At 41.2% G+C, this 14,067-nt stretch overlaps 1 protein-coding gene across 15 annotated transcripts in view; it reads left to right on the top strand.

The window, feature by feature from the left end:
• The window catches only part of RASGEF1B (RasGEF domain family member 1B), a 220,412-nt gene that overhangs the window by 147,545 nt on the left and 58,800 nt on the right, over positions 1-14,067 (top strand). Inside the window, exon 1 of one of the 15 annotated variants that reach the window (XM_087737314.1) lies at positions 9,063-9,166. The exons of 13 other annotated variants lie outside the window; for them this stretch is intronic. The gene's annotated coding sequence lies outside the window, so the exon portion shown is untranslated. Of the gene's footprint in view, positions 1-9,062; positions 9,167-14,067 lie in introns of those variants that run through there. One more of the 15 variants, XM_087737311.1, reaches the window with a different exon arrangement.

Here is a 14,067-nt window from a genome sequence, read left to right as displayed (position 1 = left end):
AGTAGCTCAGTGCAGCTTGTGTGTGGTTGTGTCTGTGATGTTCAGGAATGGCTACAGAGCAGAGGAACGGATTTGAAAGATGCTGTGACAGCATTCTATGCTCAGGTGGAGTAAGTGAGAGACCCATCAGATCAAGAGCGTAATGGAAGGGAAAATCATTCATTCTTCATCCTATGCGATCTTTCCTAAAGCTTGTGGTGCCTTAACCAAAAGATAAAATGCTATTGTTTATTAATCTAGCTGTTCCCATCAGATATAACCGAGAAATCTGTGTTAATGCCCCTTAGTAGATAAACAGCAATCTTTCTAGACAGCAGGATGCCTACTTTTGAAACTGTAAGCAGATTTACTTTCCCCATAACTTCTCCGGGGGTATAATTATTTCTGATTTCCTCATCCCTGCTGCTGTTTCCATTAGCATTTTGAGAATAGCTTTAGGCACAAAGATAAAAATGTATCTTATATTGCCATAAGTTTCTTCTCCTAAAATCCAAGTGAAAAAGTTCTATGGTTTAATTGGTTTTGTGCTATCAGGCAGTACTGCTTTATCTTTGTATATGGTTAAGCTTGTACTGTTAAAGCTATACAAAGGGTGCGTATTGTCTGTCATTTAGGATATGAAATAACTTAGTTTTACAAAATAGCATACCCCAAGCATTCCTCTGGGTTGTGGCCAGCTTTAGTAGAGGTGACGGCTTTATGGGAGGGTTGTGCTGCCAGGTGTGGGAAGAGAGTGAATTAAGACTTTGAAGTGAATCCGTACTCAAGTTGCAGGCCCACAGTGGGAGGAACGGAGACTTTAAATGTCATGCTGTGTTTCAGCTGTTGTTCTTCAAACAAAAATCTGGGAGAAAACTGTTTCCTATAGATATCAGTAATACAGTTCTTACTGATGCTAGTGGGGTCACTTTCACTTTGTTTTAGTGACAACCTGAAAAACTGTGACAAGCAGGAGGGAATTTATTCTCTGCTACACAGCATAATGTAACCTTCTCCGGGAGTGGATTGCTTACCACAGAAGCATATTGCTGGGAGGCAAGTCCTTCAACCTGATGACTCTGCAGCCTGAAAAATGGAAAAAGCTCTGGGAGTAAGTGGAGTTAGACAGTGTAAAGGAGCTCATGTGGTAACAGATTCGTCACGGTTTATTGCGATAAAGAAAGACGTGGTAAAAGAGGGCACCATTTAGGGAATACAGATGAGGAACTTCAGCTGTTCATGTCAGGGATGCTGAATGGTGGGTTTAAGAGAGGAGTCTAAATGGAAACAAACATGGAAGATGGATTTTGTTCAGCTTGACAGGCTGTATTTTATCCATCAGATTTGTAATGATGCTGTTTCTGCTCTTCCACATAAGAAAACTGACCTAAAAAGCCAGGGATACCTATAGACCTGCTCTCTGCAGGCTAGACATTTTCAGAAAGCAAAAGGTCTTGAATCAAACCTGAAAATGCTGGGTTTAAATCAAGCAAGGAAATAGATTGTTAGGCAGAATTACTCACAATAGAATAGTTTATGAGAAATTGGCCATGGCCAAAAAATGAATGAATGTAACTGGCTAGTTTGTATGTGACCATTAGAGAAAATAACACAGCTTTTGATTATAAGGTCATGCAAGAACTCTGTCTCTGTCCTGAGAATTTAATAGCATAGATCCTAAAAGGAGGAGGTAGTAATCTGTAATATAGGAGGGCACTAGCATAGCCTAATGATAAACTGGACAGAACAGTGCGTATTCGGTCCTGCCTAAGTGAGAAAGGCACTGTGTTGTTATGCTACTGCAGCAATAGCAGAGCAAAAGTGAACTTCAGTCTCAGCCACCATTTCTCCTCTGCACACCATTTGTCCTTATACAGAAGTACCTTCCCCATCATTGCACAATTGCTGGCTCCTTGGCTAGCTTCCAGTCAGATACACTGGGCCACAAGGAGTTAGAGGGGCACCCAACTTCACTGCTTGCAGCAAGGTACAGGGAAGTGCTCCCTGCTGTGGATGCTGTGACAGATGTGCTCAACCCCTTGAGCAGACTGGGGGTGGTTTGGTGCAGGCTCCAGAAGAGGTAAAGGCCTGAGCTGCAGCCAGGCTGTGAACTCCTCTAGTTTCAATCTGTTCTCTGAAAACCCACAAAGGAGCAGAGTGACACAGTGAGCAACAATGCATATGAGCTTGGAACACCGATCATGCAATTGACACAGGTGGCTTTTCCAAGACTCATTTATCAAGGAACGAAGTAAGTTGTTGGTGCAAGGAGTCTCATGCATATCTTTTCTATGGCATGTAATTTGACTACAAGCCAACCGCTTTATCCTATAAATATGACAGCCTAAGTGAGCCTTCTTTGAGGTGTCCCTGCTAGGCAGCGTGGCTGCATGGCAGTGATCTCCTCTGGAGCTGGGACACCTCTCAAGGTTGTTCCTTGAGGCAGAGAGACCTTTTACCAATGACAGATCTTTGGTAAGCGACTGATACTGAGCATGACTTTGTAGTATAGTAACTTTGATTTTTGTCTTGGCAACTTTGATTGCATGCTGAATTGATGCTAATGAAACATTATATAAATTTTGCATGTACAATCTCTTAGACATAAACCATTGTCCAAGATTGGACCTAGCTGCACCTAAGCTCCATGAGGAGTTTAGAAAGCAAGGGGGGTCTACTCTGAACCTTGTGACTCAACAGAAGGGTCTTCCTTACTCTTTGTATCTCTGAGCTCTCTGTGAATCATTCTAACTCGTGTGTAACTCCGTTTTCCTTTGTATGATTCTTCCATGCATTAATTAATAGAGTGTACTTTCTTAAGTTGCACTTTTACAACATACTAAAACCACTTTTGCTGATACCTTTGTTGGTGATTCCTTAGGCATTCTAAATCACCCATTCATGACAGATGCTCACAGCAGAACCAAGCAGAGGGAGGCAAGCAGGCTCCTCTGTCTGTGGTGCTCAGCCAAGAACAACCTAACCCTGAGAGACAGATGAAGTGAAATATCACTATAGTGTCAAAGCTACCATGTCATTTGACCTTGAGAGTCAACTGTGATGCAAAAGAAATGTCACTGGAGTGGCCTGGGAGCAGTAGTTGGCTGTCACTGATGCAGATGTACTGGCCTGCTTGAGAGCTGCAGCCTGAAAGAACTGCTAATTTAAAGAGTGTTATTGGAAGTTCTCACAGGCTAGAACTGAAGCTGCAAGCTTTGACCAAGCATGCTTAAAGAAGGAAGATGATCAGACAGACTCCCATGTGCCTCATATGATTGCTGAGATGAACTGGTGAATAGAAAGGCCATTCAGTAGAAAAAAAAAACCACATGGAGAACTCTTTTTCCTTTGTTTCTCCATAAAAAAGGCCGTCTGCATGTAGCACAAGGTCACTTGGACAACTAAAGAGTGAGAAGAAATTTGCCTCCATCCATAAGAAAATGGAGAAATAATGGGAAAAAATTGTGAAGCAGAGCTATGTCACACTAGGGGCTGAAACAGAAGAGCACTGTCTGTCCATTGCCACAGAAACAGGGCAGCTCTCTTCTTACCGGATGGGGGGGGGGGGGGGGGGCCCAACCCATTTTCCTGTGATATCCGTTGCTTCCCATGGCTGATTAATCTCAAAAGGAAACATAGTTATTAGTAATTTTTGGAGATTCCGTTTCCTTTTCTCAGTTTTGTGTGGCTCCATGTCTGTCATTATCCTCAGTAGTAGGCTTAGACTTTTCTAGAGATGCTTTTTGTATTTCTTCATTCCTGTGTCCTTCAGACTTGGTTGGGGAGGTGGCATTTTTCAGAATTTCTGTTGTGGAGCGCCTGGTCCCGGGCGTCCCCACTGTGGCCAAAGCTCTTCAAGGACAGAGAAGAAGATGGTGTGCTTCAACAATATAGCATTTTTGGTAGACAAGATGAGACAAAGGATGGGAAATCTGTGTGGTATTCTTCCTGTTTTGTGGATCAGGAGCTTTGTTAGTGGGGTTAAATTTGCTGAGAATTGATTGCAGGTGCTCTCATTTCACATGCAGATTGGTGACTGCAGGGCTATCCTTCCCAGGATCCCCTCAGATCCACCTTAGGCAAAAAAAAAAAAAAGCACCCAAAACTAACAGATCTTTTAGAGAAGTTTTCTTCATGTCACCCTACCAGCAGGAACCTTTGTTGCTGTAGGATGGGGGAAGAACATGATGGGATATTGTAAGATTAGCTGCCTCAAAAAAACAAAAAAAACAAACAAAAAAACCCCCTGAAAAACAAACTGTGGAAAAATATGGTACAAAGTTCTCAGGATGCATCCCAAATGGAACTGTTAGCACTCGTTTCCTTTTAAGCACCAATTTCTTTATTTTGAATTTACCGCAAGCAAGCTAAGAGCTGAGGTGCAGTTACTGCATGGTTTGCACATAGATCCCATTTGACTCCACTTACGATGAACTTGCTTTAAATTCTCAGTGAGAGAGAATAGAAAAACTTCGGTTTTCCTGACAGCAAAAGTGGTTGTTGGTGGTGCTGCCTTTGAGTATTAATCTCCCAGTCTTCATTTTCATCTTGTCGTTCTGTGCTAAGTAGTATAAAACCAGTGAGTGCACTTCTCACATTTTTTCCAGCTAATTCAGATATTGAGTGGGATATTTATGGGCTGAAGGACTTCATGTTACTCTTTTGAGACTTCACAGCCACGAGCTGGAACAGAAGCACTCTTCCAGCTCTCTTTACCCAGCTTCTGAAAATTTTCGTACTAGGTGAAAGGAAGCCGTTGTTTCCCTTCCCACTGGTTTAGAAATACAAAGAAATGCTTGCACTCTCCCAAACCAATCCCCAACAATACTGCTTGCCTTACTAGTATTATACATATCATGAAGTGGGTGGTATCCAGCAGAAATGGAGCTGCTTGTGAAATAGACACGAGAGGTCCCGAGCAGCTACCTGGAAAAAGCCATGTCAGTCCCTTTGGAAGGACATAAAAGGCTGGATGTTTTTGCATTAGGATTGTCTATAGATGGGATTTGGCAATTAGCTGAGGAACTGTCACAGATCTTGCACTCTGCCCAGTCTGGTGCTACTGGGGAAAGTGTCTTTAGCATTACTGATCGTTGATAATGAGCAAACCTTGTCCTTTGGAGCAATGGCAAATATCAAAACACAGCCATAATGTAGGAGTAAAACAAGAAAAAAATTAATTTGGACTGCTGCTAGCTCAGCTGGTCAGGCAAGCTTTTGGATTACTTACACAGGTTCTTGGTCTCTGTGTGTGTCTTTAGGTAAAGTTAGTATCATGTCAAAATTCCCCTGACACCAGGAATATGAAGCCCTCCCAGCCCAGAAGGGTTAGGTTTGGGTAGGTGGTTTTGTTTTCTGGGTTGGGAGGGCACAGCTACTCAGGTGATTAAGCTGATGGGCTATACTGTATTTACAGTGTGTCTATGGGAGCACAGTCTATTAAATGATGGTATTTAATGACACAGTCAGAAGGAGCTGCAAAGTCTCCTGAGTGCTTTAAAAATTATTCAGTGTCAGGAAGAGCTTTTAACTCCTCAGATTTTGGTAACACCATTTAAATGGACTTCTATCGTATGTCATTCTGTCTGAAAGGTCTCTGCAAATTTTGACTTGGAGATTTGAAACATAATGGGTCTCTAAATAATTCCTTAAGGTATGAAAGGAGCACGGGGTCTTTCTGACAAATTGTATTTATAATACCCCCGAAGTGACTGCTGAGTGAAAGATACTGTGTGGCAGCAAGTGGCTCTGAAGCGGGAAGTACTGCAATAGCTGGTGCCTGGTTTCTGTTTTTCCACAGCATCAGACTGTTCCAGCCTCTTGTCAGTAAACTTGAGTGTACTGGCTGTATCAGTTGCTTTTATTATTAGCCGAGGGTTACTCTTGGGCACTAGATATTTACAGAGCCAAGTAAATATATTGCAAAAGGAGACATCATGTATAACTCCTAATGGATGTGCATTTGAAATGTGCTTTTTCACTAAACCTCATTGTAACAGGATTTCAGAGCATACTGCGCTCAGTACATTGAAATGGCCAAGAAGGTGCACGAAGTGGAGCGGTCATGTTTGAGAAGGAGATGAGATTTTGAGTGCTGGTTTGTTCCGTTACAGATATAGGTCCCAGGGGACCTCTGGCTCTCAGCCTGGATCTCTGTAGGAACTTGTGAGAGTCCCGAGGCACCCTTGGCATCTAAATTTTAAGATGATCTTTGCTATCATCTGACATCACATGATGTTGAGGAAGCATTTGAAATGCTTCAAACAGGCAGGGACAGCCCAACCTGTACTGGAATCGCAGCCAAGGAGGTGTTTAGCTCCTGAGGCACTCTCCATGCAGCAGACTGTATACTGTCAAAAATTCCTTTGGGCCTCAGGATTTCAGCATATCCCCGAAGACTTGGTTAGATGCCAGAGACCTCTGGCCTCTATGGAAGCATTTCTTCTTAGTCCACCTCCAGCAATACTAGCTACCCACCAAGGCTATGCAGTTGGCATGATGCCGTGTCCTGTTATTCCTTGGCTGTTCTGAAGTGCTGCATTTCAGGAGCTTTCAGCCAGCCTAGCTCACAGACATAGTTCAAGGCCTTACCTTTGCATAATGTTTTGATGTTACCAATGACCTTGCAATGATCTTAATTCAAACTAGATCAAATACAAATTAAAAGCATTTCTTCAAAGTGTACAAAGCCCACTGAAAAAAAAAATGCAAAGAAATAAAAAGCAAGTTTTATCTGCTTACACCAGGATAACACCTAAAAAGTGTCCCTCCTGTATTTGGCTGTTGTGTTGCATGTGCTTCCTGGCCCTACATCCCTGGAAGCTGATGGCCTAGCTGTAGTCTAGTTAGATTTCTGAGAGAAGGCTGTTTCCTGGTGCAGAATAGTTGCTTTGTAGTCCTGTCTTTCAGAAATTTTCCAGAGGTTCCACTCATGTTCAGTCCTTTTTCTGCAGACCTGTTCACTTCTGGCATCTGATGACTGTGACACCTCCTGGGAAATCTAGATATTTCACTGGAATGTCATCTGTCACTTTCTGTATGTATTAAGAACTTTCTGACTCAATAAGAGGTTTAACTCTCTCTCCCCTCTTTTACTGCACACATGTACTCTCGGGAATATACAAACAGTGCGTCACATCTTTTGAACTGATCTTCTTGTTTATATCAATATTTATATCAGCTATAAGACTATATGCCAGAAGCAAGAATGAATTAATGCAGCTCATTTCTGAGACTTGGATGTTGTCAAACATGATGATGATCAAACTGTCACCTGATTGATAGCTTGGGCAAGGGACCCCCTCACAGTCTGTATTGGAGGGCTATTCTTTTAAATGCAGAAGTCTATGCCACCTCTAAATGTGGCACTTCGCTATGTCACGAGTGTAGGATATGTAGCACCCTATATAACACGAGTATCCATGTTATTTTGCTTGTGTTGCAGATTGTGTGTACAAGCGGTGGGAACCAGGTAACTGTTTTCTGTCTTTACTTATAATCAGAAATACTGATTATGGTAAGATTGGCTTGGTGAGTCCCTGTATTCAATTTTTAACTTAAATTTGACAAAAACAAGCACTCGATTGCAAAACAAACACTTGCAGTGTTTTCTTTTTCACATTAAAAAAAAAACAAACAAAACACACAAGCAAAAAATACACAAACCCAAACCAATGTTTGTTCACCATCATCTGTCAGCAGAGGGGTAGATGTTTGACGTAGATCTGAGTTTTCATGTATAAACTTGGAAAAAGAAGCATAGAAAACAGAGTACACAGGACTATAATTTCCACTTAAGAACACTTAAAGGGAAGTAGGAGCTGTTCCATTTCTCAGGGACTTTGTGTAGGTTTCACTTTTGGTTTTGCATCATGTGAACTCCCAGTAGGTGGGCTTTGCTTTGTTTTCGAACTCAACCAAACCTTTCAAAACAAAGCTCAGGTTAAACTGCTCATTTTCATCCTTTTTGTGGTTTGATCATATGAAGTTAACATATTTCCCACGGTTTCTAGCCAAAAACATTAATCTAAGGTTCATCTGAAACTCAGTAAAAATTCCTGTGGAATTTGGCTCAGATTTTGAGGGATTTCATTGAATCTGGACTGAATTTCAGGGTTACAACGGAACCACAGCATGTGAAAACACCGGTTTGGTTAAGTTCCCTGTCTACCTCCTGGATATTTATCTTGAGAATTTAACTACAGTTTCTGTGCTTGGAAATAATAGTGAAATATCATTATGGTACCATCTGCTATCACCCCTTGTGCAAAGAGAAGCAAAGGGCAAACCAAAATCTTATTACACAAGAACATGAAGCAGTTATTGGTTTGTTGTTTTTTTTTTTTTCTTCCCTCTGTTCTCTGGTGCTATGCTGTTTTCTGACTATAGGGGAAAGTTTCTGCAACCTAAAATGCACTTTGGTTCTATGTTTTGAATATTTCGTGTTCAATACTATTTGGCTTTGAGTGTTGGATACTAGTACTGGACTGAAAATGAATGGGATAGGCCATCTTTTCTGTGAGTCATCTCGATGAAGCTTGGCGGTCTTCATTGAGGTGCAGGCATCTGACCGGGCAAAATGAGCCATTGCCGAGGAACGATTGTTGTCAGGCTCAGTCCTGCTACATGCTGGGTGTTCTGGCTTCCATCCATCAAAACACTCCAAGAATACACAAAATACTCAAGAGACCTCATTACAGACAGAAACTGTACTCCTAGTTTAGAAGGATATCCTTGGCTGGATTGAAGCTTGAATGCTGAATGACTTGGAGGATAAAATGTTGGCTGATTTTATTTACGTGCATAGAGAAAAGGCAGAAGAACAACTGCAAATCAAGTTGAATCAGGATGGAATAAAGATTTTTTTTAAATGGAATTTTTAGAGGAACTTGGATGCTTAATGCTGCAGCTCAGTGCCAAAAAGGCCCTTGAGCAGTGAGTGAGCAGCTTAAGTGTTGAACACAGTATTCTTTCTCTCTGAGCAGTGACAAAGGTTGAGGCAATCTAACCACTTATCTCCACCGTGCTCCCCCGCTGCCTGCTTCCATTGCTTTGGCTCTAGTGCTCATCCGATCCTTTTGTGAGCTGGTTCACTCTGCTCGGGCTATCTGCTTTTCCTTTAAAAAAAAAAAAAATGGACAGAGGAGTGCCAGAAACAGAGTGAAAAGGAGGAGGGAGGACCGTCTGGGTGAGTAAATATTGTTTGCCTGCACTTTAACATACTCAATGTAAATGTCTGAATTGAATAAATGCTTTTAGCTCAATGCTGTCTCTTGGCTGAAACCAAATTAAATTGGAATTAATTGCTTTAGGATGACAAAGAGTTTGAGGAGACTAACCTGCCTATATAGTGGTCTTCTCAGGATCTTGATATACCTTTAATTCAGGGATGCTTGCTGTGGTCATGTTACTTTTCACTTCACATCAGACCCGTAAGACCCAAATTTGCCTTTAGTTCGCTGTCAGCTGCATGCTTCTGCTAAGGTATTACTTCTGGGAAAAAAAAAAAAAAGTTCCTGATGTGATACGTACAGCTGAAAGCTTCCCCTGAGTGCAAATAAACAGAATGTATCTGTGATCTACCTGTTGATAACAGCTTTGCATCTGCCAGAATTACAGCTCATCAGTCTTGGGACAGCATGTGCAGTGGAGCTGCTTGTAGAAACTTTTTGGCTGTATGGTAGTTCCTCAAAATATGATACAAAAGGCTACTCAAATCACAGTTGCTTCCCAGTGGGAATGAATTTAGCAGTTCCTGTGCCACAGCTTATGGTTTTGAGGGGAAAATCCTGCTCCTGCTGGAGTTACATGCAGTAAGGAATTTAATAAAAGTGCTTTGACAAGACTGGTATGCTCAGAGAAATGCAAATATGTGCTTTGAACCAATTCCATTCACTCTATGCTTTGCCAGTGCAGTCTATGCTGCTAAAACTCATCTTCTGCCAGTGTAACTGTGCCTAAATAAAGGTTTCTCTCTGGCTGAGTCGGGATGTCACCACCACACAGCCTTGGTAATTTGGCTGTACTGACAGAGATGTGTAGAATAGCCAGACATTATGGAGATGTAAAGGGCAGTTTGCAGCTTATTGGATATCAAAGACAACATGCTCAGAACAAATTGTCCCCACATCTGTGCCATTGCTTTAAGTAAGAATGTGCTTTCATGGCTGCTTTAAATCAGTTATATGTATACACTGCTCCTGAAAGGCATGTAGTTCTGGACTTCTCAGTGGCTCTGCCAGCTTAAGTGGCTTCAGGCTTAAGTTCATCTTCAGTTGTGGCAGTACAACTGTTCATGAGACAAAAGGGTGAAATGGATTGTGAGGCTGACCCAGAAGTTTTTCTGTCAGTTCTTTTCCATGTCCAAGTGGCGTTCCTACTGTGGCTTCCCAGACAAGCTGCATTGGTACAACTGCAGGCCAGGCATGAGCTCAGAATGATCTGTTAGGGGCAGAAGCTCTTTAAGCTGGTGCTTGCACTGAGAGAAATGGCCAGGGCAGCAAGGCTTTTGGCTCTTTTAATGAGTTTCAAGTCAGGTTCTTTTTCTTTGTAGCTGCTCCACGTGCACAAATACAAGGCTGCTTGTTATCTTGTTTACAGAATTTCTGTGCTGACTACCACTGACCTCATGTGAATGAATGCAGATTTGCTGTCATGTGTGTGAGTGTATGATCAAACAGCCATGGTAAATGTAATACCAACTGTCAAGATTTAATCATCATATGAGGTGAAACATCTCCCACTAATGATGCAACCTAATCACAGGATGCTGTTTTGCATGCATCACTGTCAAATGCTTTAATAGTTTTAGTCAGAAGGTATTTCAGTGATTACAAGCTGCTTGTTATTAAAATTAGTACAATTACACTAAAGGAATGGGATTTGTATAGTTGCCTGAAGACACTTTTTGAAAAATAGAACTAAATTTACTGTATAAAGGATAAAACAACCCGAAGACAAAGTTATTTTGAAGGCTTATGTCAGTATTGGTCCTAGTGACCCATGTGTTTTGTCAGTCTGTTTGCTTCTCTTGTATGTTGTCAAAGAAAATCCTTCCCTTTGAAATACAGACAGACACAAAACATAAACATGCCTGCCAATAAGAGAGATAATTTTTATTAGTGAAAATAACCAGAGAAGGTTGTGGAGCAGAGATGTGCATTTTTTCCCACTCTATCATTAAGAATGTGTTTATATGTTGTTTTTTCTGGAAAAAAGCAGAAAAACTTCAATACTTTTCCCCAATACCCATGCATGCTTACTGAAAACTGGCCAGTTAATAGGGTCTGGACTGATTCAGACTAAGGCCACAGAGCTTAAGGGGCAGTGTGATTCTGTGTTAAGTCCTGCCTAGTTGACACTCTCCTGCCCAAATTCTGGTGGTGTTATTAGGAAGGAACCCCTGTCAGGTAGCAGCAGGGGATTAATCTTTGCAAGCCTCACCCGCTTGAGGTCAGGCAAGAAGTCTTCGTAAAAGCCTTGTCTGGCCTTTTTACCAGCGCTAACTTCTCGCTATGTGTTCATTCCAAAACCAGAACAGTAGCAATGGGCAGGCGTACAGAGGGAATGTCTTCCGTGTCTGCTGAAAAGATGGCTGGGAGAGATGTTAAGGGTGCAGTCTCCTAAAGAGCAACCAGCCTGGCAGAATGGAGAAGAGCTTCTGCTGCTGCAGGAATGAGGACGGGGTGACTTGTGACTGTGTCAGATAAAGTTGTTTTCAGAGAAGAGCTCTGCAGAGCTTAGTTCTCCCCTTGTATCTGTATCTGTAGAAAGTAATTTGTAGGGCTAGCAAGCTGTGACATGGGAGGACTAGCAAAGCAGCCTATACATTTTCATTTAGTGCAGCTGAAGGAAAGACTTTCTTTGTCAAATAATTGAGGGGATAAGAGAGAAAAACAGATTCTGGTCCTCTGGGATTCCACTTAAAAAGACATGATACACAGCTCCTGGCCTCAATTCTTTGCCTTGATGTTGAGGCAATGCAGGCTCTGTTGACTTCAATTTGAATTCCCTGGTAACTGGTAACTATTTTTCTTGACATTTTAGCTCCTGGAATCATAAACTTAAATGAGAATCTTAGTTTACATTTTTGTTCCATTTTTCTGAAGCAGGAAAGGCATTAAAAGTCTTCAAACTGTTAGCTAGAAAGTCTCAAAACCACAAAAGTGACTAGATACATTTAAAAAAATGGATTAGTAAGGAAAAGAAATAGGTTTTATTTTTATCAGGCTCAAGCTTCTGTTTCTTGGGAATCTTGCTTATTCTTTTTGACTGATTAAAGGTAGAAATGTTGTTTTAGTTCTAGCTTTCTTGCACTGAGGAACATTTTAGCTGTTTTTAGCTCCCTTTCTCTAAGGCAGTTGGCATTGTTTCACAGAGAGTTTGTCATAAGTTTCAGCCTGTGGTGCTTTTGCATTTCTCAGAATCTGCTTTTATTTTCAGTTCCTCTTCCTCCAAGCTTTGTTTTAATTCATTGGGGATTTCCCAGAACACAGTCTTACTTGCTTGCAGAAATAATTAGGAAATCAGCTGAAAGCCTTCCCTCCCCAAAACATTTTGATGAGTGCAGGATTATTAGTTCTTTGATAGGAGATTCTGAGGGCCAAGCATGTTTGTGTGGCCAGGAGAAGAGACAGGGGCATTGGCTGGGAAGTTGAGATGCAGGGCAGGGGTGCATGCAGTCATGTTTTGATTTATGAATAATATTGCTGAATACTTTGCATTTTGGTAATTCTTACGCATGGGATAGTAATCAGAGCCTTTCCATTGACTCCCACGAAGTTATGTGAATTTATACTAGCTGAAGACTTGTCTCAATGGCTGGAGAGCACAATTCAGCTTACTTAGCTAGGAGATCAACTGTGGAAGGTAGCTCTTTTGCTTTCATCTGTTGCATTAACATTTGGGTTTTGGTGTTTGTTATTGTTTGTTGCTACTTTTTGTTTTGGTGGGGTTTTTGTTCTTTTTATTTTTTTAATTTACTATGAGTTCTCAAAAAGATTTCATTCAAGTTATACCTGACATAAAGTTCAGTTCTCAAATGATGATAGATGAGTGGGACCTGTTTTGGGATAGATAGACTGCTCCTGAAGACCTTTCTGGTCCAATTGTGTATAAAATTAATGGCACTTTCTTTGGTTAAAAATCCTGTCAGTTAGATGTCTCATGAAATTTTGTAATTGCACTTTTCTTAGGATAGCAGATGTCTTTAGTGTCCTGTAACCTATATGTTTGTGTGTGCTTGATGAAGCTTCTGCCTTGTGGATTAGGGGAAAACGGATAATGCATTCTAATCCTCAAACTTTGGACTTAGAGCATAAGGTAAAGTGACCTGGAGATTGCTCTTATTTAAGCTGGTGACTCTGTAACAAGTGAATATTCTCAATATGCACAACATAAGGGCACAGTTGGATATAAGGTGGTAATTCTATATTCAGTACATTATTAGCTAGGCAGAGCTAAATTGAGATTGTTCTCCACCATTTGTGATCCACCTCACTGGCTTTGGTCAAGTTACTCTTGCCTTGCATAGTAACATCATGAAGTTACAAGGGGAGACCAAAGTATGTTACTTGGGTAGCATGTAGCCTTACCTCTGTTTCTTAAGCCAGGGCAGTTATTTAGCGGGGAAAAGGCCTCTAGAGTGTTCTGCTGCTAATATGGGAGGCATCTGCAGAAATTCAAGATTATGAGCAACCTATTGTGAAGATTATTATCAGTGTGAACTAATCAGAGGGACTTTTTTAATACCTCATGATAGAATCAATAAGACAAGCAAAGGTTTTCTTCCCCTAGGAAGACACACAATTACTCCATTCCATGGCAGTGGCCCTTCACTGGAATGAACAGGGCGCTCGAGATCTATCAAGTATTTCAGCAGTAGTTCAATAGCCTTTTATTAGTGTTTTGCCTAACATAGGGCAAAATCATAACTTTACTGTCTTATAAAATGAAAAATGAGTGCTGTTTCAATGCTTAGAAAGCTGCTGTAGTAAAAATATGGAATGAATCAGCAAATAAAAGTTTGATGGCTGAAGCAATATGTCAGAAACCATTTAGATCTTGTCTTTGCTACAGGACAGAATTGCC

This window comes from Nipponia nippon, unplaced genomic scaffold (assembly GCF_047370975.1).
Source record: "Nipponia nippon isolate SJK-2023a ecotype South Korea unplaced genomic scaffold, ASM4737097v1 scaffold_6, whole genome shotgun sequence".
In the NCBI taxonomy this organism is placed as follows: Eukaryota; Metazoa; Chordata; class Aves; order Pelecaniformes; family Threskiornithidae; genus Nipponia; species Nipponia nippon.
The sequence above is the reverse complement of the archived record's forward strand: the minus strand, read 5'-3'. Positions and strand labels throughout refer to the sequence as shown.